The sequence below is a fragment of the Phascolarctos cinereus genome, unplaced genomic scaffold (assembly GCF_003287225.1).
Source record: "Phascolarctos cinereus isolate Bilbo 61053 unplaced genomic scaffold, phaCin_HiC Scaffold_3;HRSCAF=262, whole genome shotgun sequence".
Lineage (NCBI taxonomy): Eukaryota > Metazoa > Chordata > Mammalia > Diprotodontia > Phascolarctidae > Phascolarctos > Phascolarctos cinereus.
Window position 1 is genome coordinate 163,471,152 of NW_027555736.1, and position 26,467 is coordinate 163,497,618.

The following is a 26,467-nucleotide window of genomic DNA, read 5'->3' on the forward strand; positions in this document are numbered from 1 at the left end:
TAGCAATGGCAGTAACTTCTGACTTACCTGCTTCTAGCCACCTATTGTCATAGTTCACTAAACCACAGCAAGACAAGAACCACAATTCCAACAAGGAAATTCCTAGACAATTTAAGTGCTCTACAGTTGCAATATTACAGCACTAAGGAATAAGAAGCAGATCTGAGACTCTGTGGCACTAGTCCAAACACTGCCCGCCCCCCCTTTTTCCAATTTTTTGTTCCACATGGGCCACAGAGAAGACTAATCTGAGCCATTGGATATATGCCTAAATAGAAATAATTAGGGATTATCTGACTTTGATATTTATGGAGAAAAAAAAGATGCATAACTTCATGACAATTAGGTTTCTCAGCTGAAGAAAGGTAACTTAATTTGAGGTTTACTCCATAGTTCTACTAAAAAGCAGTAACAAAGTAAGAATATTCTTAAGTATTCTACTTTTTTCTGACTCATTTGTACTAAAGATTTAGATTAGTAAAACACAAAAAAGATTTATGTTGTTTAGGTCAGAAATTTGTATTAAATTCCAAATTTGAATAAGTTTATATATTCTGTTTTTTGTTAATGGCTGAGAGCAGTCCCAAATGAACAACAGCTTCCTCACATTACTTGAGTCCCTTAAATGACAATGCTCTCTTCTACTTCTATGGTTGTTTAGCACAATTATATTTTTAAAACTGAGCTGACAAGTAATGTTACTTGGTGCTAAAATTTATTTTAAGCATTACAGAAGGTGAAGTTGCAATTAAAATAATTGCACTAATTTCTGCTGAAGTCAAAGCACAAGTTAAAAGGTGTTTGCCTGACAAAAAGAGAAAGTCAAAAAGGATATAAGCAGGACTTTAACTGCTAGTGAAGTTTACAGAGCAGAGACTTCAGAATTCAGCTAATCTAACATATCTAACTAGGAATCTCTTCAAAAACTCTAACAGATGTTCATCTAGCCCTTGCTAGAGATCTCTAATGAGTTCTGTTATTCTAAGGAGATACCTAGTACCTCATCTAAAAAATCCCAAATCCATTTATGACTAGCATTGGAATCCAATCGATACACTCTTAGTAATTTGTCCCACTATGTTTAGGTATTATTTAAATATTAAAATATCTTGACTAAAAATGATTTAGAGACAGAAAAGCTGATTGAACCCTCAATTTCCTTGTTCTACTCACTAGAATAAAAATACCCAAACCCAATAATATTTTTGAAGGAAAATATTACGGGAGAAGAAACTTCTAACAATTTCAATTTCAGTACATATTATATGTCTACTGGGCACAGAGCTTATGCTCCTCTGTAACAACAATATTGTAAAGACAAACAACTCTTAAAGACTTAGGAACCTAACTGATACAATGACCAACAATTCCAGGGGAATAATAATGAAACAAGTTCATCACTTCTAGATAGAGAGGTAATGAACTCAGAGTGCAAACTGAGACTTTTTTTTTCTAGACAAGGGCAATGTGGGAATTTGTTTTGATTTGATATGTTTGTATTGGGTTTTGCTTTCCTTACTTTCTCAATGGGGATGGCAGGTAAGAAGAGATAATGTAAATGTGAAAATGAAATAAAACTGAATTTAAAATTTTTTTTAAATTTAGACATTTGAATAACTACTAATATGTACATAATTAAAAAGAATTTTAAAAAAACTGTTTATACCCTTGGACCCAAAGACTCACCCATCATTGAGCATATGTACCAAGGTAGTCAAAGACAGACATAAGGGTCCAATATACTCATAACTACACTTTTCAAATAGCAGAGAACTGGAAACACAAAATGGGTGCCCATCAACTGTGAAATGGCTGAAAATACTATGGAATGTAATTCATGGGAAAAGAATGAAATTCCCAGGGTGGGGAGGGGAGATAGGTGGCGCAGTGGATAGAGCACCAACCTTGGAGTCAGGAAAACTGAGTTCAAATCCAGCCTCAGACACATGACACTAGCTGTGTGACCCTGGGCAAGTCACTTAACCCTGACTGCCTCAAAAAAAAAAAAGAATAAAATTCCCTACTAGTAGAGCTAATAACCACACCTTGCATTATTAAGTCCAGGAGACCCTAAATGTCTCCAGTGGAAAAATATATACAGTATTAATAGCTGACATTTATATAGTACTTTAAGGTTTACAAAAAGCTTTATAAAATTTGCTTGAACTGATGCTGAGTAAAATGAGCAGAACCAGGAAAACACTGTACACAATAACAGCAACACTGTATAATGACCAACTTTGATAGACTTAGCTCTTCTCAGTCATGCAGTGATCTAAGACAATTCCAAAAGACTCATAATGGAAAATGCTACCCACATCCAGAGAAAGAACTAAGGAGTCTGGATGAAGATCAAAGCATACTATTTTCTCTCTTTTTTTGCTTTTTTCTTTCTCCCGGTTTTCCCCTTACGTTCCAAGTCTTCTTTACAACATGACTAATGTGGAAATATGTTTAATATGTTCGTACATGTATAGTCTATATCAGATTGCAAGCCGTCTTAGGGAAGGGGAAGGGGAAGGAGGGAGAGAAAACTTAAAACTCAAAATCTTATAAAAGTGAATACTGAAAACTAAAAATATATAATTTTTTAAAAAGGGTTTTATATACACTCTCATTTGATTCTTTTAACACCCATTTAGTAGAAAATTGCTGGGTATAATTATGTGCATAATTATGTAAACCAGTTGCAACAGGCTAAACAACCTTCTAATGGTCAAATACCTGGTAAACACCACAGGCAGGACTCAAACCCAGTTTTCACCTTCAAAAAAATTCTTTTATAAATAGAACTGGATCTTCCTAATTTTCCCAGGCTAAAGGTACAGTACCCTTTCAAGGACTAGATTCCTCTACTGACGGGCACAGGACCTTTGACCTGTTTTATTTCTTACCTGTGCCAGTTCACTCCTCCTTAGACAATATGATGATCCCCAACTCCCAGGGGCTCACCACATTAATGCTGAACTCGGTGTGGACACTGGATTGGCTTAGCCCACTGCACCTTATAATTCTAGAACTGAAGCTATCCTAAGCCCTGACTCTCTTGCAGTAGGGATTACAGGCATGTACCCCCACACTTCTCTCCTGAATTCAAATCTAATACCCTTTCCATTATATCATACTATCTATCAATACTGAATGCATAGTAAAGAAAAAGAAGGATATATATTATCTCAATTAATTTCTTTTTCTTCCAATGGAAAAGAGTTGAGAATTGGATGGGAAGATGCAGAGCTCAACTGAAAAAGCTGGATTTGATTTTTTAAAAAACATTTATATAGTGTTTACTATGTGCCAGGCATTGTGCTCAGTGCTTTACAATCATTATCTCATTTGGTCCTCACAACAACCCTAAGAGGGAGATACTATTATTTTCTCTCTTTTACAGATGAGGAAACCAAAGCAAACAGAGGTTAAGTGAATCATCCACTGGGTGGCACAGTGGATACAGCACTGACCCTGGAGTCAGGAGGAACTGAGTTCAAATCTGACCTTAGGCCAAACACTTGACACTTACTAGCTGTGTGACCCTGGCCAAGTCACTTAACCCCAACTGCCTAAAAAAAAAATTTTTTAAAAGAATCTATCCCCCTTAAGTGACTCACCCACAGCTAGTAAGGGGCTGAGGCCACATTTGAACTCAGGTCTTTCTCTCTCCAGGCCATGCATTCTATCAAACTATGCCACATCGCTGCCTAATTTTATGAAACTTTAATTCTGGTACACAATATTGCCCAGGTCCTACTCAAAACTACAAAGCAGGCAAAACTCTCTTTATTACCCACTTGACTCTTCTTCTTACTCTCCCAAGATACTCTGTGCATTCTTGCTACACTTTGGCTGTCCAAAGTCCCCAGGTCTCCTTCCCTACCTCATACAAATTTTTCATTCGAAGTCTTGTTAAATGATAATCTGATAATCCCTACAGGACTACAAACTACTATACTATATTCATATTTGTATATTCAGTCTCTAAGGATAATACTTAGCTCTAAACACTGAAGTCAGTTAAATGTTTTCGGAATGAATGGTTATTCTTATTAAGGTATAAAGGAAGTTTGATCTCAGGAATGTCAATGTGGAAAACCTTCTTGAATACAGGCTATGTGCCAACTCCTCTGGCAGATAAGAGATATATGATAAGGTCCTTAGGGAGCTTGAAATCTATTTAAAGCCAAACTAATATACAGTGAAAATAATAATGTGTTTCGCTGAATAGTTCCTAATCAAAGCAGGCACAAGAATTCAGAGAAAGTAGAGCTGAGTGTGGGCTGGAATAGTAAGAGAAGGCTTCATTCACCTGCAGCCCTTTTCCCATATGTGTCTCAGCCTTTCACCCTTCCCCATTCTCTAGGTCTTTTCCCTCTTTCTTGATAGTTCTATTCTTCTCTTCAAGGATAATTTCAAGACCAACCTCCTCTATATTACTTTCCTGATAGCAGAAGCTCTTAAGGTTTATTCTCTCATTTGGATTATTTCAATACTTATTTCCTATACCATTCACTTGATGAATGCCTTCCTTATATTGTCTTTTCTAAACTGTAAGCCGCTTAGTGGCAGGAACCATGTTTCACATTTCTTTGACTCCCCAGTGCCACACATATTAGCAGTTATTCAAATGTCTAATGACATTGAAGTGGGACTTGAAAATAGTCTTGAGGTATGCACAGAAAAGAGTGCACTCCAACAACAAAGGAAACATGAGCAAAAGCAGCATTAGACATGAACAACATATGGGAGGCCATGAGAAAACCAGACTGACTAGAACTATAGGATGTCTAATGCAAAGCAATGATACATTATTGATTGCCTCTGTCCTTAAGGAGGCTCACAATGTCTTAATCAATTTGGTAAGTATTTATATAATTTCTATGAAGAGCAAGGTATAGGCAGGAATAAGAATAAGGTAGTTTCTGCCCTCAAGGAGCTTATAACCTACTGGGATTGGGTGGGGATGTGTACAAATACAAGGCCAAATGTGATTGCTACAAGAGAGACAAAAAGTGCTACAGTAGCAGAGACAAGAGATTACCTAGCTGAAAGAAGGGGGACAGAGAAAGATTTATGAATAATTTAACAGGCTTTGAAGGATGAATAGGATTTCAGGGCTTGTCTCAGGTAGATGGAATAACTGCAGAAACAGAGGTGGGAAAGACTATGGAGTATCTGATATAATAAGTTTTGTGTGGACATACTGAGTGTGATGTAATGGGGAAATGAAAATTCAAGTACACGTCTGTAGAAGATGTAAACACAGGCAAGGTGAAAGGTCTGGGCTGGAGATGTAGATTTGCTGGTCACCCGCACAGGGGCTGAAGCCAGAACTTATTAGTTTCTAAGCAAAAGCGTTTAATTAAAGAAGGGCTCCTAAAGCTTTTTTTCCAAAGCAAACTAACTTAAAGGTCACAAAACTTAACATTTCTTCCACAGCTAGAAGCAAGAGAGCTTAGCACCTAGTTAGCAAGAATAATTTAAAATAGGAAGCTATCAGATCATCATAGCAGATCCTGTTAATAACAACCATGTATAATCCACTATAGTAACTAATTCCCCCTCCCAATTAATTAAATTTGTCTTAATGAATTACAAAGTTGACTTGAGGGTGCTTTTCAAGCTACCCCCCACCCCCAGAATGGAGGAGAAGGGAAGGGAAGGAAAGGGAGGGAAAGAGAGGAAGAAAGAGGGAGAAAAATGGGGGAGAAGAGAAGGGGGAGGGAAGGAGAAAGAGAGAGAGAACAAAACGAAAAGAGGACAGATCTTCAGAGCAAACTCCAATTAGGAGGAAGGAAAATGGAGCAGTACTTACAGGCCACAGAATAATCAGAAAAGCAGAAGAAAACCAGGAAAGTATAGTGTTACAGAGAAGCTAAGGGATGAGAGAGTTCCAAGCAAGGGGGTAGTCAAACACCACAGTGTGGTCAAAGAGTAGGAGAGCAGAGAAAAGTCACTCTATTCCCTAAGGAGGCCGTAGGTATCAACTTTGATATCAGCCCAATGGAAAGGACCTAAACTAGATTAAAAAGGGAATGGGTAGATAGGAAATAGAACCACCTGGTGTAGCCCCACTTATTTTTAACAATGTTTATACTTTGGTGGACTTTTAAAAAATTATGTAATGCCCTTAACACATAAAAAGTGTAAAATGTCCAGTCTTGTCATCTGCGGCATGAAAGTACAAACTGGTCAGCACCTCATATCTATAATGAGGAACTATGACTAGAAATAAAAAAAGAATTGTTGGTTTCAAGTACACATGTTCACATGACCCCTCTTCAGAAGTGCTGGGTAGTTGTTCATTTACTCAGTTGCCAGCTTCCAACAATGACTAAGTAAGCAATCTTACTCAATTTTTTGAAGTACTTTAAAAAGGAAGGTGCCAAACAAGTACATGTAGTAAGAAGCAAATGAACAACATGAAGATGGCGGAGTTTTAATGTGCATTCAAATTGATAATTTGATTAACCTGCAAATAAGACACTTAAGTATAATGGGATAGGGGTGGGAAATCTGTGACTTCATTCCTTTATGTAATTCCAAGAGAGCAAACTCTCCTCATTAATGTAGATCAGCACCTGCTAGACACACTCTTTAGAGAGCTACCTGGGGCCCTGGGAGATTAAGTAACTTGCTCAAAGACACAAACAGAAGCAGGTCTTGAACCCAGGCTTTTTCCTGACTCAGTCTAGCTTTCTATACACTACTTCAGGGCTGCCTTAAACTTAGCAAATGTATTAACTGAGTCATAATTCCTTTTCTACCAAAAATTATATTACTGTGAGGAAACAGTCTGTCTAAAGTCCACCAAACACGAAGATTTAAAAGAATACACTAGGATTCCACTTTTACAACTTTCTGAAAAGGATTCATTTGTCATTAAACTTAGTTTTAAATTGCTTTGAAAGTGATCCTAATCATGTAAATTATGACTCATTCATTTCACTAAATCAGAAAGCAATGTGTCCATCAGTATTAGAAAGTTTAGCTTTTTCAAGTGATAAATAATAATTTGTAAATTAGATGTAGAATATACTGTCTATAAAAACAACAATGATACCTAGTTGCCTGAAGTTAAAATGAGAGTTGACAATAACCAGTTACCTAGTGATTGGATATTTCCATACTAGTGGAAAATGAGCCACATTAAATTAGGAGAGGTATTTTTATACACACTGTACAAAACGTCCAGTTGGAAAGTAGGCTATATAAGCCATTATCATCATCAGAATGTTCTTTTTTATGGCAATAATCTTAGACATGAAACTATTTATTCAGTAACACTACTTTAACTTCTGATGTGATTAGATTACCTCAAAATCTAAAACTGAAATGAGATACTCTACCGCTAATAAAAATGATATCTTTGGAAAAGAAAAAAAACTAAAGCACTATTGGGTCTCCACAGTGCTAAGGAAATAAAAGTTAAGAAACTTTAGGAATTTAAAATTAAGAAACAGTCTTATCACCTTACATCACCAAATTTTCATTAACGTTGTTACAGTAGCATAGAATAATTTATATTATCATTAGCTAATATTAAATTAAAATTATGGTTAAGAAATAAATTAGAGCAAGAAATTTTAACTATATCTTGCTCTGCATTTAAACACATAAAAAAAGCCTGAATCATAAAATTTTCTTCAGCCAAAACCAGACACTGAAAGGTGCTTCCTTAATTGTTTATAGTTTTAATGGCAATGCTTTTTTCACATTTCAATGCATGGTTTGTTTGCTTCTGCAGAAATTTTCGTATTTCTTATATTAAAAAAAATTATACTGTAGCACAGTGGTTACACAATTTTGTGGGAAAAAAATGAGATAAACATAAAGCTTATTTGAAGTGATAACTGAGCTTTCTCTTCCAATATCAAGTGCATACCTATCATCTGGATGTTAAAGATAATATCTTTTTAGAAAAAACATACAATATTATCCCTTCTATAGTCTTGTGATCTCTTATAAAACCAATATTATAAAAGTACCTTAAAACTTTTTTTTCCATAGTAAGGAGACTCACTACATTTATAAATACATAACTTGTAATGTTTATCCAAATGTGTCTTAATGAAAAGAATTCACATTTCCAGAAATTATTACCAACAAGATCTGGTATCACCTCCTTTCGAACAAAACATTTCCAATTTATCAATCTGTGAGGAACTATCTGAAGCAAGGAACCTCAGACAGGTTTCACAAAGAAAGAAAACCTAGTTATTTGGCAAAATACACCAGTAAGCCTAGCATATTAACATTTACTCAACAACTATCACTTGACATTTTTAAATGGCTGCAGCATGATAGTCATAAAGCTAAGGGTGCCTGCAGATCCAGAAAGAGTGGCATCCTTTACTTATGTAGTGGCTTTTATCCAAGACTTCCAGAGATCTTCACAAACATTAAATACCTCAATCTCTGCAACGACTATTGGAGGCAGATAAAGTCTTATTCGTGGTTAAGTGATTTGTTCAAGGTCAGAGAATGAACTGGAGACAAGAAATGAACTCAGATGTCTCGACTCTTGTTCTGCAGCTTTACTCACAAAAGCATACCACCACAATATAGGGTTCTGGGGAGCGTCCAACTAAAAAGATGGGGAAATTAAATGACTTTGTCTAATAGCTCTGCAGTAAGAATGGGCATTTTAGAGATGGATGGGTGTTATGTGTGGCACCCACAATTATAAATCTAAAGAACGAAGCTAAACAAAGGTAGGTCTCCCATTTCCCCGCCCCTTCCAAGCTATCTAAAAGAAGTCAAACAGGGGGAGGTTTAAGAGAAGCCTTGAAGAGCGAGGCTAAGGCCCGGGCTAGCGAAAGGAAGAGAAAGAAGTTACGGAAGGCTGTCCAAGCCCGGGAGGCTGCTGTGCACTGGGCCGTCTTGTCCCCATGAACCCGAGGTCATGACAGTTCGCCCTGGATCCTCTCAGCTTCCCTTGGTGGGCCGCGGGAAAGTCTCCGACGAACGCCGCCCGTGCCTCCCCCCAGCCGGTCCCGGCTCCAAGGTGTCCCCGCCCCACCCTCCCCGCGGGGCGCTCCCGGAGTGGGCTCGTCTTCAGGGAGACGACGGCGCGGTGGACGTCAATCAGGACAGCTTTCTCGGGACAGGGGACCACGGCCTCGACCCGCGCTTACCGTGGGGTAGGTGGTGAGGACACGTTTCACCAGCGCCTTTTCGTTCGCCAAAGGCCCTTCTCCCGGTGAGCCCGCGGAATCAGCCATTGCCGTCCGGGCGGAAGCGAGCCCGGCTCATCCCCCTTTTCCCAAACTGCACCGCGACGCGTGGCGTCTCGAAACGTCATCCTGAGGGGCGGGGCTCCCGCTTGGGCTCTAATCCCCGCCCGGGGTAGGGAAAGGATCACACAGGAAAGAGGCAGGAGGGCCACAGTAGAGCCAGACAGAGAGGGCGCACCTCTCCCCCACCCCCTCCCCGCAGGCGCGTGCGCCGCTTTGGGAGCGAACCGGCCCCAATGAAGTCAGTGGGTAGCTCGAGCTTTGCCTGCTTGCGTCACCGGAGCATCTTTCTTTGCCCCCTCCCGGCAAGCTACGGCGAATTTCTTTTTCTTTTTGGTTAGCTCTGTAAGATAGGACCGTCAACCCTGCTTATTTCAATTCAACAAACTTTTGTGAGGAAAGTAAAAAACAAAACAAAACAAAACAAAAAGCAATAACCCTGTCCTCAAGACGCTTATGTTCTGCTCCGGGTATAACCTTCCTCTGAATTTACAAACCCAGTAAGGAAGGAAATATATGCCTTCCAGTTCAGATTAAAAGTTATACACCAAGGGGCAGCTAGGTGGCGCAGTGCTCTGGAGTCAGGAGGACCTGAGTTCAAAATCGCCCTCAGACACATATCACGCACTAGCTGTGTGACCCTGTGCAAGTCACTTAACCCCAATTGCCTCACCAGGAAAAAAAAAAGTTATGCATCTTTCTGAAGATGCAAGCTCCTTCTAGCCTTAAGTCACCGGCACTGGTACACTGTTTGGGATTTGATTCATTTCCCTCCTTTTAAAAACATTTTTTAAAATTGGGGAAATATTCTGAAAAGCTGGAATTGACACACGCTGCTTTCATATACTTAGATTCCCTAATGGCTCTGCGGCCTCATCAATTTGGATATTTCCCCCCTCAGAGCCTGCAGATTGAAGCCCACTCACGATTTCTCTGAACCCCCTTGTACGTGTCCTTTCTCCATTTGACAAGAGGTCCAGCCAACGCCCAGTGCTTTTCTGCAGAGCTTGACCTCTCCTGCCTGCGTCTGGGACATGTGGACTATTAATTCCTTATCTCTGGCCCGCCTTTGCCACATGACTGATCTGTTCCTACAAAAGGAATGTAACCAATGTAAGCTCTGAAGAGCCTAATTACAACTCCTACTCTCACCGATGAAGTGGGTTCCCAGAGCTGGACTACATACCCTCAGGGTTGTAGGGGTACCCTCGACAAGTAAGGGGAGGTGGGAGGGAGGAGGCAATTCTCTAAGGCCACATCCCGACCCGTGTGCATCCCTCCCTTCGAGATTATAGGTTGAGAATCCAGTCAGCCAGCTTTAAGTAGCTTTTAAATGCTTCCTTAGTATCTCTCCAAAAGTCTGACACACTCACCCACAAGCGCATAGTTGTGCTTGTGTCCACAGGAAAGTGGATTTGGGCTTAGAAAGCTTTTTCTCAGTCCTAGCCTTCCTTGTCCTCTCTGTAGTATCTGATACTACTCACCCACCTAAATCCACCTCTTTCCCAAACTTCTGCATTTCTGCTGAGAGCATCACCATCTCAGGCTCTTCCTGTTCCATACCCTCATATTCAATCAGTTGTCAAGTTTTACTTACTCTATCTCAGAAACTCATCATCCAGCAAGGAGAATCAAAAACATCACATGATGCAGGCCCAAAGAAAGGAGCATGGTGACCTCACTAGAAGATGTCACCTGCTCTGCAGTCTGGTAGATGAGTTGTTCCTGCGTCTGCCCTGGCCATATTTGTTCCGTACATGTATAATTCCCATGTGTTCCACCCTTTCCATTAATGTTAAGTATGTTGAGGGAAGAGCCGTGCTTCAGGTTTATGGGAGAAATTGCTTGGACCAGGAGCTGGACACATTCTTTGCTTTTCCCCACTCCATTCTGGCCATCATTCCAGGAACAAAGACCCTCCAGTGCCAGGAGACCTAAAGACATAATCTCTCCAATATTGCAATGAGTCCTGAAGCTGACCTAACTTGGATGTGGGTGAGTAGCTCAAATATAGAATCAATGAATCATAAGATGATAGATTTAGAGATGGAAGAACATTTAGAGGCCATGAACTAGTGCAACTCCTTCATTTTACAGGTGAGGAAACTGAGGCCTGAGAGGTTAACTGATCCAAGGTCACATGAGTCATAAGTAGCAGGGCTAAGATCTGAACCCAGGTCTTCTGATTCTAAATCCTACACTCTTTCCATTCTACCTCACCCTCTATAAACATTCTGGCTCTAGGACTTCACTAATCTGTATTCTCACTGTCAAGCAGGATCAGGGACCAGACACTTCTCTAACGTTAATATATCCTCCCTCCTCTAATCTCTTTTCCTTTTCTTTCACGAGGACTGATAACTAATCAACATTACCTTTGCTCATATGAAGGGCAAGACTGCCTGCTGCTCTAAAGCTCAACTCAAAATTAATTTCTTTCTCCTGACTACCATACTCCCTCATACCCATCCACGTCAAGTTTCATCTCTCCAGTGTCTCTTTCCTATTCTTCCCTACCTCCTATGTTCCCTCTGAACATGAACATGTTCTACTGTTAAATTATTGTTAAATTTCCCTTTATGAAACTTATAGACTTATGGCCTTTCCCCAGAAATTACTTTCTACATGTTACAAGAATGTAAGCTCCTGGTGAGAAGAGACTGTTGTTTTACCTTTGTACTCCCAGTGTCTAACACAGAGTTGGGCACATAGCAGGCACTTAATGAATGCTCTTGAACTGATTCATGACCACTCAGTGATGTGTTCCCTTCTACTGGTCAAACAGAAGATACAATTAGTTTAAAGTAAAGGCATTTCACTTCATTCAGTTGATACAAATACAAAAGTGGGATGTCCCCTGACTTAAAGATTTAGTTATTAGAAGGATACAATATATTTACTTTTAAGTATTTTGTATATATCCTTACAGAGAGAGAGAGAGAGAGAGAGAGAGAGAGAAATACAGAATGATAGGAAGGGCACAAACAATTGGAGAGATCAGGAAAGGACTCTTGAAGGAGGTAGCATTTGAGGAGGGCTTGAAGGAAGTTACTGGTTCCAAAAGGCAAAGGCAAGGAGGGAAAATATTCCAGATATGGGGGACAGCTTGTGCAAAGACATGGGAAAATAGTGTACCACAGGGTACAGTGTAAAGGTAGAGTTGGATGGGGATCTGGAAAAGATAGAGATGACATGGATGAGTATGAGGAAGTGAGAAATGGTGGCCAGGGAAGGGAGCTTTGCTTTAGTTGTTCTGTGATTCAGAATCATAGGGATTCTGAGTGGAGCACAGAGCAATAGGGCATTAGACTGTCATGACTTTCCCAGTAGTAAGAGTAATGTTGACTTGATGATTCCCTGACAAAAATCTAGAAAGGGGGCGGAAAGGGCATATAAATGTATCAGGGTGGTTGGCAAGATAAACAAACTAGCTAGACCCTGGTGCCTGTTGGGATAGTTGAATGGCATGATGTTCAGGCTGAGGCAGGCTAGATATGGATGGCTCAGGTGACATTTCATTTACTCACTCTATAAATCACAAGTGTAGCCTTTCCCCAAGGCGAGTCAAAATTGAGTGGATTAACCCCCTTCCTTGAGGTATCAGGTGGGATTTCTGGAGGTCTAGATGGTCATTGATAAGGAGCAGAGGTTGACAGGGCAGTTGGAAAGTCGACCTAGCTGACCTGATGTCCCTTGGGATGGCTAGATGGAATGGAGGTGAGACTGGCTAGATACAGAACTTGTAAACTATGGTTTTGAGTGAATGTGGACACAGAGAATATCTTCAAATTTAGATAATTTTTCTGAGGATCCACATGAGAGGAGTGTGTTTTAGATGCTGCATTGACACTCCAAGTTGGAATTCTCTTTTTTGTAACCTCGAATGGTTTTATAAATGACCTTTCGGAACACTACTTGTTAGTGAATTTCATATTGTCTCTGTTCAAACCATCATATCTAAGTAGAAGATACTTGCCAGCGATAATAAGCCTGAGTGTAGTAGCTGCAATTTGGATGTTCAAACATCACCTTGCCCAGCACATGCAGTGGCCAATCCAGTAACTCTTAACTCTAATGAACCACTGAGAAATGTAAGTAAGGGTGTTACCCAAGAAATGATTCACATGCAGTTATTTTATGATGAAAGATAGGCTCATAATACCTCATCAATAGTTGATTCTTCATTCCTGAATCATAAAAGGAGGCAAGAGATATACTATATGTACCACCCTTTGCAAACTGTAAAGGACTATGTAGATATCAGTTATTATTAATACTATGATAGATGGATGGACCAGGTACTATGCTGGTATCAGGAATGTGACAGGTGGAGCCAGACTGAACTGGCTCAAGAGAGCTGATTGTTAAATTTTCAGTGTGAGCATTTACACCTTGGAAATTGGCAATTTACAGCTGGCTGATATCTACAAAATGTTAAAAGACTTAGAGAAGGTCTCAAGTCCATTAGGGTACGTTTCCCAATGGAAAATACCTAGGAGAACATGGATTAGAATTATACAAAATGAGAAGGCATGGAGGGGCTGTAGTCTGAACCTATGGAGGTAGTATATAAATCAGTGAAATAACAGACGTTTTGAGATATAGGAAGAGTATTTTTACTAAGGAACAACTGGCCTCTGGTCACATCTTCTCTCCTACCCACCTATTTTCTCATACTTCAAAACTTCAAGAATTTGATTTTGTCTACATGCTCTTGCCCAAGAGGAATAGGATTTCTTGGGAGAACATATCCTTCAGAGAGGGTCCATGACTGTAGGTCAAAGATAGGAAGCCAATCTGAAAGCAAAGAAATCTCTTAGCATGCTAAGGAAGGTTGCTCCTGAATGATAGTGACTTCAATTTCTTAGAGTAGAGATTTAGTTTTTTCAGGCCCATTTAAGAGTACAGAGTCAATGATCAGCATTCTGCTGCAAATTAGGATAGACAAGCAAAGCTTTTCACTGGAGAGGAAGAAGTAGAGAAAAGGGGGATTATCAAAGAAAAAAAGGGTCTTCTGGGAGCACGTTTGTTATGCAGGGTTTGTTATTAGGATAAGAAGGTGTTCAAGGACAGGAGATAAGGGAAGTGACTAGATACTGTAAAAGAGTCCTTTTAAACAAAACTACAGGGTTGAGAGAACCATTTAAAGCAAGACTGGAAGTTTTGTACTGAGAAATCAGCGAGGGAGACCCAGACGTAATTTAAAATGTGGATTTATTAGCATGTGGCTGCAAGGGGTATGCACACCCAAATCAAGCAGCCCCGATCAAGGGTCAAGCTAGGGTTTATATAGAAAAGAGCATGGGAAAGAAATGCCAGGAACACTGATGAGGTAATCCAAAGGTGCAGGTGTCTTTGAGGGCTATGGATGGGAAAGTACAGGGAGTATACCAGACAGGGAGGGAGATGGATCTTTGGAGTCTGGAAGTAGGAAGAGTCCTTGGGCTGGCCAAGCACACCCCTCTCCCTCTGTCTTGATGAGATAATGCTCTGCAACAAGGGAAAGCTTTCTCACAAGACAGGAACTTACTAAGGAATTGGGAGGCTTCCAGAGACATGATCTGAGGGCTGGGGCCTGAGCAGCCCAGCTCTGTGTAGCTGTACCAGGGAGAGAGATAAGGGTCATGCTGAGGCCCATGCATGAATAACTGCTAGGCACAGTGTCCTTGGGCTGGGGAGTGGTTGTTAGAGACAGTGTTTCTGAGACTAGGGAGAAATTGGGGCACAAGTACAAGCACAAGCACCTGAGCACCCCATCATTAGAGGTCAGAGATCACACTAACCAGACCAGGTGTCCTGGTCTCTGGTATAAACATAATTATCTAAAGCAATTCTATTGCAAGCTTTCTTATCCATTTGCGTTGGAGGTACGGGCTATGCTGAGCTATGCAAGAGTACATTTCACTATTGTTTAGATTTAGGAGGAAAGAGGTCTGGGGCAAGATTAAGCAGTAATTTCTGCTTTCCATGGCTTAAAGGGCCCTACTACCTAAATGGTAAAATAATGTTCTGCATTACATAAGTATCTCTTAACCAAGGACAAGCAGGTGTTACAATAGATGAGACTCTCTGCTTTATTGTATCACTATCAGGGGTGGGGTGCCTGGGGCAGCTAGGTGGCGCAGTGATAGAGCACCCGGCCCTGGAGTCAGGAGGACCAGAGTTCTGGTCTCAGACACTTGACATTTACTAGCTATGTGACCCTGGGCAAGTCACTTAATCCCATTGCCTAGCAAAGAAAATGGGGAAGGGATGGGGAACCTTCTAGGTCCTTGGGTGCAGCCTTTCGACTGAGTCCAAGTTTCACAGAACAAATCCTTTTATTAAGGAGATTTGTTCTGTGAAGTTTGGATTCAGTCAAAGGGCCGCACTTGAGGACCTAGAGGGCCACCTGTGGCCTTGAGGCTGCAGGTTCCCCATTCCTGCACCTACATAGTTTCTTATATTTTAATTCTCCTTCAACAGCAGTTGGAGACTTTCCACTATTAGGCTTCCAGGTAGTTGGAAGATTTCTACCTGGTTCATGCATCAAGATGTTGTGAAATGATTGTGTTCCTATTTCCTCCCCACAACTCCCTCCAATTACTATTAATAATATTAGAAAATGTTATTTTCTAGCTATGTGACCATAGATAAGACACCTAACTGAGACTCAGAAAGCTTTCCTTATTATAACACCAGTGGTACCAGGAATAGTACCAGTAGTAGAACAATAGCACTAGAGATTCAGAAAGGTTTCCTCATCTGTTAAATGGGAATAATACCGTTGCCAAGAAGATCAAATGATGTAAAGGATGCAAAGTGCTTTTCAAACTTGGAAGTACTATATAAGGGCTTATTATAACAATAAATCATAGTAATTATAATTATAATAATTTATATAACAAACATAATAAATTATAATAGCCATTTATACATAGCACTTTAGTATATAAATATACTGTTATAATAATAGCACTTTACATAGATTTTACATAGTACTCCCAGGTTCTAGAATATTTACATGTATTTGATCTCATTTGATCTTCAGGACACCCTGCAAGTCAGTTAGTTAATAGTCAACAAACATTTATTAAGCACCTACTGCATGCCAGACACTGTGCTAAGCTTTGAGGTAGATACTATAGGAATTATTTGCCTATTTTACAGATAAGGAAACTTGAGTCTTAGAGATGTTAAATAGCCTGCCTAGCTAATGAATGTCCAAGAAGGGATTTTAACCTGTGTCTCTACTGAGTCCAAATCAAGCCTTCTTTCTGCCATACCAGTGTCTGCCACATAGCAAACATCTAATTAATATCAGTTAATTAATTCATGTTTATTGATTAATTGATACCACTCATACCACCTGCCTATTGGACTGCTCTTCCCAGGGACATCTCAAACATAACATGTCTGTAAGACAACATGTCTAAAACAAAACTCATTATTCACCCCCCAAAATCCAGCCTTCTAACAAACTTCTCTGTTTTTTCATACACACTACCATACTTCCAGTCTGCCAGATTTGTAATATTGATGCAATCCATAATTCCTCACACTTCTACACTCTACAGCTATACATTTGCCCACTCTTGCTGTTTCTATGTCCAAAGTATCTCTCACATCTAATCCCTTCTCTCCACTCACATATCTACCACCTTTGTTCAGGCCCTCAGAACCTCTTATCTGGACTACCTGTAAGGACCTCCTCATTGGTCTCTCTGCCTCAAGTCTCTCCTCACTTTGATTCATCCCACATATAGCTGTCGAAATGATTTTCTTTTTTTCCCCCAATTAATTAATATTTAGTTTCAACATTCACTTTTATAAGATTTTGAGTTCTAAATTTTTCCCTTCCCTCTTTTCCCCCCTCTGTAAGACAACATGCAATCTGATATACGCTATACATGTACAATCATATTAAACATATTTTCACATTAGTCATGTTGTAAAGAAGAATTAGAGCCAAAGAGAAAAACCGTGAGGAAAAAAAAAACAAAACAAAGAAAAAAAAGAGAAAATAGTACGCTTTGATCTGCATTCAGACTCCATAGTTCTTTTTCACGATGTGGATAGCATTTTCCATCATGATTCTTTTGGAATTGTCTTAGATCATTGCATTGCTAAGAAGAGCTAATCTATCAAACTTGGTCATCACACAATGTTGCTATTACTGTGTACAATGTTCTCCTGGTTCTGCTCATTTCACTCAGCATCAATTCATGTAAGTCTTTCCAAGTTTTTCTGAAGTCTGCCTGCTCATCATTTCTTATGGAATAGTACCATTACATTCATATACCACAGTTTGTTCAGCCATTCCCCAATTGATGGGCATCCTCTGAATTTCCAATTCTTGGCCACCACAAAAAAAGAGCTGCTATAAATATTTTTGTATAGATGGTCCTTTCCCCTTTTTTATGATCTCTTTGGGATACAGACCTAGAACTGCTATTGCTAGATCAAAGGGCATGAACAGTTTTGTAGCCCTTTGGGCATACTTCCGAATTGCTCTCCAGAATGGTTGGATGCATTTACAACTCCACCAATAATGCATTGGTGTTCCAATTTTCCCATGTATTCTCCAGCATTTATCATGTACAATCATATTTGTTTTGTCATGTTAGCCAACCTGATAGGTGTGATGTGGCACCTCAGAGTTGTTTTAATTTGCATTTCTCTAATCAATAGTGATTTAGGGCATTTTCATATGACTATAGATGGCTTTAATTTCTTCATCTGTTCATATCCTTTGACCATTTATCAATTGGGGGATGATTTGTATTCTTATAAATTTGACTCAGTTCTCTATATGTTTTGGAAATGAGGCCTTTATCAGAGATACTGGCTGTAAAAATTGTTTTTCAGCTTTCTGTTTCCCTTCTAATCTTGGTTGCATTGCCTTTGTTTGTGCAAAACCTTTTTAATTTAACGTAATCAAAATTATCCATTTTGCATTTCATAATGTTCTCTATCCCTTGTTTGGTCATAAATTCTTCCCTTTTCCATAGATCTGACAGGTAAACTAGTCCTTGCTCTCCTAATTTGTTTATAGTATCACCCTTTATTTCTAAATCATGTACCCATTTTGACTTTATCTTAGTGTACAGTGTGAGATGTTGGTCTATGCCTAGTTTCTGCCATACTATTTTAGCTCTTCTCAGCAATGCAGTGATCTAAGACAATTCCAAAAGACTCATGATAGAAAATGCTATCCACATCCAGAGAAAGAACTATGGAGTCTGCATGCAGATCAAGGCATACTATTTTCTATTTTTTTCTTTGTTTTTTTTTTCTCACAGTTTTCCCTTTTGGTTCTAATTCTTCTTTACAACATGACTAATGTGAAAATATGTTTAATATGATTGTACATATAGCCTATATCAGATTGCATATTGTCTTGGGGAGGGGGAAGGGGAAGGAGGGAGAGAAAATTTAAAACTCAAAATCTTATGAAAACTAAAAATAAATAAACATTTTTAAAAGGGGGTTGCCATGGCAAAAAATTCATCTGTGGCAAACTTGTGATAAGTCTCTCTAAACTTAACTAGGCTGGTTCTTGAACAATAAATATACTATCCATCACTAGTCCCATATTCTTTTCAGTTTAGTAGGATCTGCCAGAGCTCATATTCTGCTGGCATTAGCCTTTAAGAACCAAGGTTCACTTCCACTCCATGATGTGTCGATGAAGTAATCATTTTTGGAAATCTATGTTATAACTGAGAAACAATGTGCTATAGAAAGATGGACTTGGAACCAAGAAGAGTTGAGTTCAAGTCCTGCCTCTGACACATACTGACTGTGTCAGCCTGGACAAGTCACTTATTAAATCAGATAATACATGTACAATGCTTTGTAAACTTTTGTGATGAATGAAAAACCCCTGAGAGACAGAGTTTCTGGGTAATTAATAATCAGTTTATTAATTAGGATAGCTAATAATCAATAAATCGATGGTCAGTGGTTTCTCTCAGAAAACCAAAGATATAACCATGGAGAGGCTGAAAGACTTAACATACTTTTTGAAAAGGGGATGCTTCTGACAAATGAACATCAACTCTGATTGGTGGACATCTAATAAGGAAGTGGGCTAGAAGACTTCAGCTCCTCCTGCTGAGAAAATGACTTGATCTTGAGACTCAGCCACCTCCAGCAATCTTGACAGGGGAATCCATTTCCATTCAGTCCACTCTGATTGGTTTTCTCCTTCATGAGCTGGGTACCCTAATTCCAACGGAGGGGTCCAAGGACAGGAGCTGTTTTCCTTTGGGCAAGAACTCACCCAGACTGGATTCTGTTTACACTCTAAATAGAAGGTCTCCTAGTTGGGTAGGGTCTAGCCTAAGATCAAGGAACATGTTCCCCAAGGGTTAGGGCAATCTCATCAATCAGCCATGTCCTTCAGAGATTGATTTTTACAGAGGCTGGGCCTTAAATGAGGAAATAATTGGTTATTAATATAATAGCAAATAATAATTTATCTCCCTTTAAAATGTCAAATAAATGCTATTATTTATTATTACTTAACATCTTAGTGTTCTAAGCACCTTCTAGAACTATAAATTGCAGAGGCATATACGTAATAGGAGTTTCCTCATCTGGGAGTCTCCTGCATCAAAGAAATAACAGGTCTAATCTCTGTCCCTATGTTAAAGCTAGCTCAGAAAATCTGAAGTGACAGTGATGATGCCTGAAATTTATTCATCAAACATTTATTAAACACCTACCATGTGAAGGGAGCACTGTGCTAACCTTGGGAAAAGATGCAAGGATTAGATGAGACAGACCCTGCCTTCATGCCACTTACAGTCTAGAAGGCAATTAGACATATACACATAAAGTTGAAATAATGCATGGTAAGAGCCAGAGAGATATAGATTAAAGTACTGTATGAAATTCAAAGAGATAAAGACTGTGATCAGAATGAGGAGGCCTGATGAAAGAAGTAACATTTTGGTGAGGCTTTAAAGGACTGCTAGGATTTCATTATGTGGAAGGTAGGAGGGCATTCCATTAATAAAGTACAGGGTGAGTAAAGAGAGAGGGTAGGAAAAGCTTTAAGTGTGTTGGAGGAATATGTGACAGCTTCGGGGATAAAAGTGCAAAGCAGGGGGAGGAGTAGTTTAAGATGAGGCTGGAAAGATAGAGTAGGTACCAGATTGTGAAGGGACTTGAACGTCACTGAAAAAGTCTGAAATGTTTTTGGTGGGCAAGTGGGAGCCACTGAAAAGATCTGAGTAGAAGGAAGACCTGTTTAGCTGTCTCCAATTCTTCCTGACCCCATTTAGGGTTTTCTTGGCAAATATATTGAAATGGTTTGCCATTTCTTTCTCCAGTTCATTTTACTGATGAGATAACTGAGGAAAACAGGGTTATGTGACTTGCCCAGGCTCAAACAGCTAGTGTCTGAGATCAGCTTGAACTCAGGTCTTTCTGACTCTAGGTCCAGTGCTCTATTCACTGCAACACCTAGCTGCCTCTAGGAAGATTAATATAGCAGTAATAGATGAAAGAGAGAATGAGAATGGAGATAGGAAGACTGGCTAGGTCATTTGTATTAGTCTAACTGAGCTGTAATGAGGGGTTGGGAGTGGAATTAGGACAGATGTGGAAAGATGTTGTGGAGCTAGTACCAGGAAAATACTGGACAAGCCAGTTAGGACTCAGGCAAGTCACTCTGGCCCTTAGTTGCTTCATCTGCAAAATGACAATAGTAATACCTTTACTGCTCTAAGACAGACGGGCTTAGCCAAATGATTTATTGAATCACCTTCAGTTCTAAGATTTATAAGAAAAGAGAATGTTGGGGAGTGGAAAGAATCATGTTCACAGTGGATGAAAGATCCTGGGGCCTACTTCCCACAGAGAGAGAGAAAGCGTGACGGGACAGAAGTGAGCATTGGACTCCGTTTTGTCATCCTTGATTCTGGGATAAGGAGCCATGCCTTCTTTAAGAAGTTGGGATGAATACAGCAGTTCTTTTTTTGTCATAAGGCAACTTGGCTGGGCAGTGACCCACCTTTCTAGTTCCTGATTAACATCACTGGATCTGGGCCCAGGCTTCCTTGGGTTCCCCACTCCCCTTCACACTCAGTAAAGAGGTATCACACCGCGGTTTGACTCAGCTTGGAACCTCTGATGAGGATGTGCTTATGTTTGGTGCTGAGATATAATGCCTTAATTACTGCTGTCCCCTAGCAGTCTCCTCTGTGCTCAGTCAGCTCTCTCAGGGATGACAACATCCACCACAAATGAAGCTCCTCCACAAAGCTGCCGATCTGCCTCCACTGCTCCTGCCCTCCCAGCTAATAGCTACAGCTCAGCTGCCCTCTGCTGGTCTGTAATTTAGTTGCCAGGCAGCTTAACCCCTTGTTTTCTGCTGCTGTCCACAACAGGCTCTGACTCTTACCTTGGCCAAATCATTGAAACTCTGTGAGCCTCAGTTTCTTCATCCATAAAATGGGTGCTCATATTTCCTCACAAGTTACTTGTGAGAGTCAAATAAGATAATGCACAGTGAACATTATCTAACAGTAAAGCACCATATAAGTTATCATTATTTCTGAAAATCTCCCTGTCAATGAAATCACAGGTCCAATACCTATCATTATTTCTCACCAGGGCTAAGTGAGTGTGGGAAGATAACTCAAGGTAAAACTCTGTGGTTTGGATCCCAAACCCCAATTTGAGCCTTTAAGAAATATTACATGATAGATGCCTTCATGTGTTTAAAGGGCTCTCATATGGAAGAGGGATAGAGTTATGAATTCAATCACAATTGCTCCAAACCCTCTGCCTTACTTACATGCATATGTATCTCTAGTTTGACTCCTCACCTCCTTGGAGTTGAAGCAAAATTTAGTTTACTGGAAATGTTTGGGTCACCCAAGCATAAATGTTTCATTGCCCGGATAGATTATATTATAATGTCTGTGGATAGGTAGGCACTAAGGGAGGAACCTGGGGTGGGGGGAGCCAAATCTTGAGATTTCTTTCAACCTAGGGATTGTATTTATAGTGATTCTGCACCTAGAAAAACAGTTATAAAATGGCTCGTGCTTCTGCCTCCAGTTAGCACAACTCTAACCATCAACTGGGGGCTGAATCCCCAGACTGGTACTACTAGGAAAGGGCCCTTTCTCCTGTGTAGTTCCCATTGTGCCTTCAAGCCAGAAACAAAGGAACACAGCAATATAAAGGCAAAGTTGACCACAGGTGTTTGTTTATAAGAAATAATTTTACCTGGAAAGACTTAGACAAACTGATGGCAAAGTGAAGTGAGCAGAACCAGCAGAACATTGTACACAGTAACAGCAGTATTGTACAATGATCAACTATGAATGATTTAGCTATTCTCAGCAATATAACGATCTAAGACAATTCCAAAGGACTCATGAGGAAAAATGCTATCCACTGCCAGAGACAGAACTGATGGAATCTGAATGCAGATTGAAGCATACGATTTTTCACTTTTTGTTTGTGTGTATATGTCTGCATGTGTGTTTTTTTTCCTTTTGGTCTGTGTCTTCTTACACAACCTGACCAACACGGTAATAGGTTTTGCATGATTGAACATGTATAACCTATATCAAATTGCTTACTATCTGGCGGGGAGGTTGCTGGAGGGAATGAGAAAATTTGGAACTCAAAAAAATTTTTTAAAGTAAATGTAAAAATTGTCTTCACATATAAGTGGGAAAAAATAAAATATTATTAAAGAAAGAAATTTAAATTGAGCAAATGTATTTTTCAACAGAAGACACACACAGTAATACATACCTTCTAGCTTGTCCATTTAGAAAGAGGTAATTTCTTACATTCCTAAAGGAGGGATCCACAGATGTGGCAGACACAAGCTGCTCCCTGCTCTCCCTAGGCAAGTTAGGTTCTTCTCTCTTCCCAAGTTGAAAAGAACTACAAATCCCAAGGAAGTCTTTGGCCAGCCAACAATCCCTTAGCAAGGGTTATAACATTCTCATTGTTACAATAAGATAGGTTAGATGAGGAGTACTAGTAAACAGTTATAACACACAGACCCAATTATCATACAGCAATAGTTAAAAGAATGGTGCATTTGGGACAAGGAAGCTATGACATAGTGAGACAAAAGTGCAAGAGACAGATCTTGTGGCTAAAACTACATATCAAGAGAGTCTTCAGGTATATAGGGTATGAAAAGATTGATAGTTTTAGATTCTGATAGGAATATTGTAATAGCAACATCTTCTAATATGAAAGACTCTGATAAAATAAATTCCTGATGCCACAGAATCATAGAATAATAGAAATGGAAGAGACTTTGGAGATCATCTAATCAAGAGACTTCATTTTATAGATGAGGAAACTGAGGGTCAGAGAGGTTCATTTCCTCAAAATTGGCTAGTAAATGGCAGAGGCAGAGACTGGATCCAGGGCTTCTGACCCCCAGTACATGGCTCTTTCCATAATACCATGCTGCTTCCCTATATTGTAATTACTGTGTCTGGGAATATGAACATTTCAGATCAAATTATTTTCATCATATTGTTAAAATATTAAACAATTTAGGGAATCTTTATTTCATAATTTAGATTTTGATGATTTGAAAACTTTACCTGAAACTGTCCCAAACTTGTGCCCCTAAGGGCACTGAGGTCCAGAGAAGTTAAGGGGACTTGTCCAACGTCATATAAGTACTAAATAGCAGAACTGGGTTGAAAACCCAAATTCTCACTCCAAATCCAGCCATCTTTCAACTACACCTCATTGTTTTCCTTTTGGGAAGAAGGGAAGAAAAGGAGGGAATAAGCATTTATATAGCACTTACTATGTGCCAGGCATTGTACTAAGCACTTTGCAAATATTATCTTATTTGATCCTCACAACAACCCTGAGAGGAAAGTATCATTATCCCCATTTTACATTTGAGGAGACTGAGACAAACAGAGGTTAAATGACTTGCCTAGGGTCACATAGCTAGTCCTTGTCTGAGACTGGATTCGAATTCAGGTCTTTCTAACTCTAGGTCCAGAGCTCTATCCACTATGCCAAACAGCTACCTCTGTGAAATTTACATTCACATTCTTGTCTCTCATGCAGAGTTGACAGTATGAAGTGATGGGGGAACAAAGCTGTCATTTTCTCAAGCCCTGCCCAAACATGTACACAAATGGATGACTTACTGAAAAACAGTTTTTAACATCTGATATCCTGCTCTTTCACTAGGTCTTCCATTAAAATAAGACATATCATAGCACCTAACCCAGACCTTTATACATAACAAAAATTCAAATAACATCTACTGGCTGTCTTCCCAAATAGGTAGGGACAATTTTATACTTCCAAAGTTAAGTATACACAAATACATCAAGGACATCTGATAGCAATCATAAGGAGACCTCCTGGTATTGGAATTTGTTCCATCAACATAGATCTAATCCCCTCATTGTTGTTAAGTCATTTCAGTTGTGTACAACTCTTTGTGACCCCATTTAGGATTTTCTTGGCAAAGATACTGGAGTGGTTTACTATTTCCTTCTCTAGCTCATTTTACAGATGAGCAAACAGGGTTAAATGACTTGCCCAGGTCACACACCTAGCGTCTGAGGCAGGATTTGAACTTGGGTCTTCCTGACTCAAGTTCCAATACTCTATCTACTGCACCACCTAGCTGCCAATTCCCTCTATCACTTAGTAAATAAATCCCAGGGAGTTGTCTGAAACACATACAGGTTAAGTGACTTGGACATAATTATACAGCCAGTTAACGTCAGAAGGAGGATATGAATGTAGTTCTTCCCCACTCCAGGCTTAGTATTCTATCTATTACCCTAGGCTGCCTCTTACAGACTGTGTAGTAGGGATTCTGTAAATACTGGTTTGACTGAAATGCCATAAAGGAGATTTTAGAAATGTCAACAGGAGTTCATAGCCAAAGTACTCTTCTATTAAAGTCATTTAAAGATGCATTAAATTTTCCTGGGCCTATTCCTCTATTTTAAGATATTTGCAAAGTGTTAAGTAATGACACACTGACCATTTCCACTTCTAACATAAGACATCCTACCTACTACATCTCAAAACAATTTGGAGAGGGTCACCTATGAAGGTCTTACTTTAAACAGAATCAAGAAGATGTCAATTATTCTGATTCACTTTTAACAGGAAACCATTTTAAAGTTTTTATAACTTTATGAATAAAGAGGGAACTTCGTCTTTACATGTTTGAAATATGGTACAATGAAGTGAGTACAGGCTCCAACTTCCTGTTTCCTCAATCTGCAAAGTTCCCATCTCCTACTCCTCCATTCTACCCCCACCTACACACAGAGACGATCACACCTTTGGTCTTGCCATCACCTACAACGGTTCTATTTCCACGTTCATCAACTCTTAAATTCTCTTATGTGATTGTAATTTTTTTATAATTCTCTTTCCCTATGTCTTACAACTCCCAAATCTGTGTCCTCACTGTGACCTACAATCCTGCCACCCCTCAGTCCTTCCTCAGGTTATAACCCCTGCACATACTCCTTTCTAACCTATCTCTACCCTTGTTCAATGAGTTCAACTCACTATCTTTTACATTTGAATCTACTGCCTCCTTGTCCTATCCAAAAATCATGCCTTGTGAAACTCCAACCTTGGATTACTCCTACCATCCACTTTCTTCAACCTTCTTCACTTGCTATAGAAAAATCACAGAAGTTTGCTGATTCACTCCATCTACAGATTTATGTTACATTATCTCAACCGTGCCCTCAATGCAGCAAAGCAATTCTTTTAGAGCTCCCTCATGACATTGCTGTTGTTTAGTTCTTTGCAGCCGTGTCTGATTCTTTGTGACTCCATTTGGGGTTTTCTTGTCAAAGATACTGGAGTGGTTTGCCATTTCCTTCTCCAGATCATTTTACAGATGAGGAAACTGAGGCAAATAGGATTAAGTGACTTGCCCAGGGTTACACAGATAGTAAGTGTCTGTAGCCACATATGAACTCAGGTTTTGCTGACCATGTGCCTGGCACTCTATCCACTATGCCACCAGCTGTAAAAGAGTTACCTAATTGATTTGATATCCCACTCACCACAACATCTACTCTAAACCTTTTTATCCATCCTAAAGCCTCGCACAATACCTCTTCCCTCCTTTTTTCAAGCTGAGGACCTCACTTCCTACTGCGCACGCACGCGCGCGCACACACACACACACACACACACACACACACACACACTGGCTATTTGATGAGGGTTCTTTCTTCTCCCTTCCTCCTTTTCTT

General features: G+C 39.6%; 1 protein-coding gene across 2 annotated transcripts in view; it reads right to left on the bottom strand.

Moving 5' to 3' along the window:
- USP8 (ubiquitin specific peptidase 8) overlaps positions 1–26,467 on the bottom strand; it is a 113,942-nt gene that overhangs the window by 67,675 nt on the left and 19,800 nt on the right. The window contains exon 1 of one of the 2 annotated variants that reach the window (XM_020979998.2): positions 9,132–9,270. The exons of the other annotated variant lie outside the window; for it this stretch is intronic. The gene's annotated coding sequence lies outside the window, so the exon portion shown is untranslated. Of the gene's footprint in view, positions 1–9,131; positions 9,271–26,467 lie in introns of those variants that run through there. 2 annotated transcript variants of the gene reach the window in all.